The sequence below is a fragment of the Cephus cinctus genome, unplaced genomic scaffold (assembly GCF_000341935.2).
Source record: "Cephus cinctus unplaced genomic scaffold, Ccin1 Ccin1_scaffold0032, whole genome shotgun sequence".
Classification (NCBI taxonomy): Eukaryota; Metazoa; Arthropoda; class Insecta; order Hymenoptera; family Cephidae; genus Cephus; species Cephus cinctus.
Window position 1 is genome coordinate 24,830 of NW_014332778.1, and position 7,687 is coordinate 32,516.

The window sequence follows — 7,687 nt, forward strand, 5'->3', positions numbered from 1 at the left end:
CTCGCACTATTTGCCGGACTCTTACTCCGACCCTCTCTACCTCAAACCTAGCAGCCTGAGCGGCCGTGCATTTCCGTAACCGTCCGCTCCCGTTCGTGTATCCAGTTGCGTTTGCTGATTTTACGCGACCCCAAAGATCAGCACCTACGGTTGCGTTTCTCGATTTTACGCGTCCCCAAAAATCGACAGGATCCGTTAAGCTATCGCCTCTTCTGATAGGTTCCGTCAGAGCTCTCGTTCTTGGTGGAGTTGGGCCTGTTCCATCCCAACTCCCAGTTTATACCGGGTCGTCAGTTCCCGGTGAAAAAAGAATTGACTGGCGCCCGCCTGGCTTGCGGATGCACGAACGACGGGCGGACGGCCGAAGCGTGTAACGGACACGCGGAGGGAAGATCCCTCACCCTCGAATTAGACCAAGGCACGAAGGTCCGTCGACCAGCAGGGTTCACAGTTTGGTATCTTGTTTGAGATGAATTATTGAATTCGAATTTGGTACGTTCTCCGAATTGTTTCGTGTCGTCCGCCCGTCAGGCATATGTAACTTTTGATTTTGTAACGCGAAGAACGCGTACAGGTCCTTGACGGTCGGTTGTCGTATTTTGGTAAACGCGGATTAGCCGTGTTACGACTTTGGCTTTGAATTCGTATGGTACGCGACGTACCTGTTACTATTGTTTGATTGTATTTCGTTTTGTCTTTTCGATCTATATTAATTACTATTTTTTTTGTAATTCATCGACTCGGTATTGTCCGAAATCGTCGCGCTTCGCGCCGCCGATTTTCTTTAATAAACCGAACCATTTCTTGAGATCGAAGTGTCCGAATGATTTTGTGTGTCGCGTGATCGTCTGACCCATCCGACCTATTGTTCAGAATCCCGCCGCCTCCGCATAGCTGAGTTAGCCAACGAAGGCACGCGAAGACATACTGTAGAGACTGATACGTGGTTCCCGTTTTGGAACCTGGCGCCCAACAATACCTTAGGTATTTCGAGAGTAAAGATTTGTTAGCCCCTGGGTTGCCTGGAACGCATAGGAATCGCGTAAGTTGTGCGCCGCTCGGACTTGCATTTTCCGGTGAGGTCGATCGCGTAAAAATACGTCTCAATATATATATATATATATACACGCATTAGTACCACATCTACATCTATTGTTAATAATAGTTTTTTTTATTTAGGTCTAATTTTTTATACATCTTTGGCTTAATGTTAAATAATGACTACTGTTTTTTTTTTTACGATTTAACCACTATTATAATAAAAAAGAAATATTAACATGTGTATCCAGATTTACAGCGTGAATATTGTATCCTACCACCACCACCGCCACCATAGACCTTATTATCCTGCGCATACTGCCGATCCGCCAAACGCTTCTTTCGCACAAAAGCGTACTCTCGGACAATTCTATCGTTTTTCCGCAAGTCAGCGCTAAACACATTCTGGAAGGTATGCATCCCGAAGCCGGAGGAGAGGTAGTGTAAAAACATCATGCAGAACTGGCCGCACACCGTCGATGTCTTGCTCTGAAGCTGCTGAGTGTTCCATCGGAAGGATTGACAGTTCCGGCGGAGTCTCGATGCGTGGTGATGATTCAGCAGTGGTAATCCGTAGCTGTCAAAGTAGTAACCGTCTCGGTCAGCGTCCACGTACATTGCAACCCAATGCGCCCCTGGTTTCAAATGATCGTCCGTATTAGCGATAATGGCAGCGGGTTTCGACCAGTTTCGGGGTATTCTATCAGCTGCGTAGACACCCGTCGTATGCTCCGATATACCGCGAAGGCCGAGGTAAAGGTCTAGCGTGTTCATATATGCCGTCCGTTATACCGAAGCCAGAGTTCAAGACGCAAGGTGTTGTTCAGAGCGCAGGTAAACGATCCCCGTGTCTCCTTACAGGCGTGAGCGATACACTCGTAATGGTCACGATTCGGTGGGAAGTCCTCGTATGGTGAGTTATCGGGGGTTTCATCCAAATTTATAATTTCCCTTGCCATAACGGTCTGCACAAAAAGTACGCTCTTCGGACTTCGCGTGTGTATGTTCCGCGAAATACCGGCAATATTTCGGAGATTGGTGTATAGCTGTTTGTACGTTACACCACCGTCGAACCACTCTAGACCGTGTTGATAGCGGGTCATGGTGTTGTTCTCGCTTCTGATTACCGATGGTAATTCATTGAAATCACAGGGTGGTGAAACAATCCAGTTGCCTATGTATCTTCTTTCCACAGCCACGACACCAATTTCCTCCGGAGCCAGACGCCCCTCGGAGTCTTTGAAGTACTCGATCTCGATCACGAAATCAATCGTTGCGGTGCTAACTCGAAGACGTTCAACGAGAAACTAACGGCAATGTTAACGATCACAGGTGATACCGAGTGCGCAAAAATGACGATGACGCATACCCCCAAATTGCTGACCAGTGTATTTTCTTCGATTGTTTAGCCGCCGTAATCTACGACGATCTGACGCGAGGCGTCGATCTCCAGAACGTTATCGTACTCTGCGTATACGGTACAGTTCACGGTAGCGGCCAACGGTTGGTCGAAGCGTACCTCAATTCGTACACTACCGTGCTTGATCAGGTTTCAATGAGTGTTGCTATTTGCAGAGAGATCGGGCGTGAGCTCCTAGCGGTCCTAGATATCGAATTACCCTCGTTGAGGAAGTGTATACCCGTGCTACTGAAGAGGGTATGATACGCGTCCACGTAAAGACCGGATTTACCTAAATCGGTCTGTAGGGCTTTCGAGGGTACTTGAACACTGTCGACGTACAGCGATAAGAAATTAATACGATAGTTATTAAAATTGAACGGGTTGAGTTGATAGTTGCCGTTGAAGACCTTGTTATCGACGAAGCCTATTATAATCCGCTTAGGTAATTGGCCGAGAATTACGTTATCTATAGTGCCACAGTGCAAACCGGCGTGCATTGTCAGTGCCTTCACCTCTACACGTGTAAGCGGATACTTTGCCGTTGTCTTAGACAGCGTTTTAGAATGAGCAAATAGAATACCGGGGCTTATTTTGGCGCGTCGCTGAACACTCGCTGAGAACACTCGCTGTTGGGGTCCATGAGGGAGAAGCCGTCTCTTGTGCGTATGAGGCGTAAACGGTGCTCGACGCTGTTTAATAAAACTATTTCTTGGTTAAATACATCGCAGTGTAAATGACCGATCAGATCGACCGTCTTGTCATTACCGACAAATGCCTGCCTATTCACGAGACCCATATTCTTGCCGGCTGTATCGTCCACATGACCGGGCGTGTCATCGTACCAGAGCACGCTCGAGAGGTGTGACCCCTTAGCGGCTGCTGGTCCATAATTTAATAGCGTCTCTATATAGGCCCTGTAAGCGTACGCGTTATTAGGTGGCGATACGAGTTTCTGATAAAGAAACACGTCCACCTGATTGAACAGCAAGTGTAGCAGATTGTTAACAGGGGCTGCATTGCTCAGAGCGTCAGGAGCTAACGCATCCTTGGATCGCAGCTGTACCCGTAAACTCAGCATGGTGTGGGCTAGGTTACAAGACGACGAGGCGACGAGCTATTCGTCGCCGTTACCCAGCACGACAAACTCAATGGGCGAGTCATCGGTGAGCGATGAGATGGGCTTGTAGTGTACCCACTGGGCGCTCTCTATAGTGGTCTGTGTCGGTGATAGTGTAAAGAGCTCGAGCTCCGATTTCATACACTCGCAGGAGTGCGCGTGTAGAAAGGCCATCATACAGGTAGCGTTTAGGAGAAGATATCCAGTACACTTCGCTTTACTTTCTTACTAGCGACCCTACGACGATTTTTGGGTTTCTTGGTTTTTGACTTTATTTTTTTACTACTTTTTTTTCGACACGAAGCAGCCTTCTTTTCCGTATGTCTCTTACGCTTGTTAGCAGCTCTTGAGGGTGAGGCGATGCTCCTTCCAGCGACGCCGATGATAGAGTGGGCACCGCGTGATCGTTATACTGCTTCATGCCCGCGCGCACCGCCTCCTTGCCGACGGCTCGGGCTACTCTCGATAGCAAAGGTAATACACGCTGAAACAGACCACCGACAAAGCTACCAGTACCATCTCCTCGCTGATAAGGTGACCCCGCGAATACCCGAAATTTTGTGGAATATCCCCCACCGATCTGAGAGTCGTAGTAATCGGTGTAATGAGCCATCAGTCTAGCCGTTTAAAGTGTAGTGTTACGGAGAGCGTCCTTGATTCGAATGGTATAGGTTCGCCTAGTTTGTCTCTTATATCGATGTCGATCGTTTGAAAAGTCGTGCGGAGCAGTGGTATATACTTTAACGGTGAAAACGAGAGCACTTTCATGGCGGCGTACGCGTATTTGTTATCCGTTTGCAGGGGAACCACACGAAGCAAGGGTGTTTGGACATATTCGGTGATATACGGCTCGCAGACATCGGTGTAAACAATAAGCATCTTAGGTAGGGCGTTGATCAGGCTAATCGGCTGATTGGCCATCACAACGGGCTTTGCTTTTGATACCACGACCGATTCGGGAAAACCTAGGATGCGTGCCAGAGATCGGCAGAGTCTCAGTTCGTGCGGGTTGTCTAGATCGTCATCGGTAGAGACAAACGATACGCTCGCGTAACCGCCTCTACAGAGCTCTAAATTCAGACGGCTCTTCATAGCCCTGGTAGCGTTTATTTCGTCAACGAGTGTCTTTAAGTCGTCATAAACACCGTGACTTTACGACTGTTATGCTGAAGACATTTCCCGAACAATGACATAATCATGGTTCAGATCGTATTTGAAGAAGCTCTTTATCTAGGCAAAGGCCAAATCCCTGCAGGTGTGCGGTGGAGTTGTATAACACCCGTTTTCAACGATGAACATCATACAGAGGAAAAGATATGGGGAGATGGATGTGTAGGAGACAAAACAAGAAAAAAGGTTTTAAATAAAAATATATAATAAACATATTGCAAGATACATCAATCATACAGTTTTATTAAGAAAATAATCGTTATGCATGGCTGTTCTGGCCCTCCATGGTGCTCCGCACGAAGCACAGGTACTCGTGGTTATACAGGGAGAGCAGCTCCACTAATAATTGGTAAAGCACCTACGACCACAGGGTTTCTTCTCCAGAATCAGCTGCAGATCGCTCAATATATTGTCCCTGGAGGCGTCATCTCCGCGACGGTCGAGTTCCGCAATCAGCGTGTCTTTACAGTTGTTAGCACTGTCGGCAACCTCGCGTAGCCTGGTTATTTGAACGGTCACGCAGCGCAAGACCCTCTGGAGATGGGGGTAGGACACCCTCTTTATCACAACGTGGGTGTGTACTCCCTAGCTCTTTTAACATCAGAGCCATCGTCGTCCGTAGACACCGGGATTGCCCGTTTGAAAATAATAGCCCGCTCACCGTATGAGTACCTGAAGGCTAGCTCATGAGTGGCCATGAGAATAGGAGCGTTAAAAGCCTCGGGTACCTTCTTGATGTTATCTTCTGCGGTGAAGAATTTGTCGATGACGGGGAAGAGGTCGGTGATGATGGCCCATTCGGTAGGGTCAAACTCCACTCCGGAATAATCTTGATTAACGATGCGTATTACAGGTGATAAGCTTCCCGAACGAGTTAAAGAGAAGCCGGTGAGTATTCGTTTCGAAAACAATCGGTTTAGGTCGTACACAGTGGACAGCAGTACTTGCTTCTTGTATATGATTATAGTAAATGCTATTATGCGATTGGTGCGATGGTCTGGCAGTCTGTCTCATGCGACATCTAAAAAACGGGTCATCGAAATATCATCGAACATAATCCCCCACCACCACCATAGTCACACCCCGTTTTCATAGAATACAGCGAACAAAGAGACTATGACCATGGTAGAGTATACTGCTGATACCGCAGGATGTAAGAGAGATGACGAGATGCTGATATCCTATAGCGAGTGATTCACGTGAATCACGGTACTGCTGGGTACATCTACATCAGCGTTAAGATGATCCTGTAAAAAAGAAAACACGCTGTTGGGGCATGCCCGAGCGTCCAGCGATGTACAGTCTAAGAAAAGCAGTAGAATCATTACAACGATACGCTGAAAAATTTACCGACAGACATCGAAGAAAAAGAAATGGCTCTCTACGACGACAACGATTTTTTTAGGCATAGTCGTATGCAGTGGTCGAAGACACGAGCCCTCAATCGGCACGCCAACCCTGAGCACCATCCAAAGAAAGAGGCCGTACGTGAGTGGTTGAAATTGGGCCATTTAACGGGTGTATCGCTTGTTTCAATATATATGTCGAAACCGGGAGCGCTGGACGCTGATGTGTTATACAATGATAACCCCGACATGATCTGCCGTAAGGGCTGGCCGTCCGGTGTAAGACCCGTGGTACTGCCCGAGCTGTCTATAGCAACGATACTGAATGAAGGATACCACGATTTCACACGTTGTAGCGTAACGCTGGGTTTCATCTGCGATCAGCGTTCTAACGACAGCCCTTACGACCACAGGGTTTCTTCTCCAGAATCAGCTGCAGATCGCTCAATATATTGTCCCTGGAGGCGTCATCTCCGCGACGGTCGAGTTCCGCAATCAGCGTGTCTTTACAGTTGTTAGCACTGTCGGCAACCTCGCGTAGCCTGGTTATTTGAAAGGTTACGCAGCGCAGGACCCTCTGGAGATTGAGGTAGGACATGTTAGCACTGTCGGCAACCTCGCGTAGCCTGGTTATTTGAACGGTCACGCAGCGCAAGACCCTCTGGAGATGGGGGTAGGACACCCTCTTTATCACAACGTGGGTGTGTACTCCCTAGCTCTTTTAACATCAGAGCCATCGTCGTCCGTAGACACCGGGATTGCCCGTTTGAAAATAATAGCCCGCTCACCGTATGAGTACCTGAAGGCTAGCTCATGAGTGGCCATGAGAATAGGAGCGTTAAAAGCCTCGGGTACCTTCTTGATGTTATCTTCTGCGGTGAAGAATTTGTCGATGACGGGGAAGAGGTCGGTGATGATGGCCCATTCGGTAGGGTCAAACTCCACTCCGGAATAATCTTGATTAACGATGCGTATTACAGGTGATAAGCTTCCCGAACGAGTTAAAGAGAAGCCGGTGAGTATTCGTTTCGAAAACAATCGGTTTAGGTCGTACACAGTGGACAGCAGTACTTGCTTCTTGTATATGATTATAGTAAATGCTATTATGCGATTGGTGCGATGGTCTGGCAGTCTGTCTCATGCGACATCTAAAAAACGGGTCATCGAAATATCATCGAACATAATCCCCCACCACCACCATAGTCACACCCCGTTTTCATAGAATACAGCGAACAAAGAGACTATGACCATGGTAGAGTATACTGCTGATACCGCAGGATGTAAGAGAGATGACGAGATGCTGATATCCTATAGCGAGTGATTCACGTGAATCACGGTACTGCTGGGTACATCTACATCAGCGTTAAGATGATCCTGTAAAAAAGAAAACACGCTGTTGGGGCATGCCCGAGCGTCCAGCGATGTACAGTCTAAGAAAAGCAGTAGAATCATTACAACGATACGCTGAAAAATTTACCGACAGACATCGAAGAAAAAGAAATGGCTCTCTACGACGACAACGATTTTTTTAGGCATAGTCGTATGCAGTGGTCGAAGACACGAGCCCTCAATCGGCACGCCAACCCTGAGCACCATCCAAAGAAAGAGGCCGTA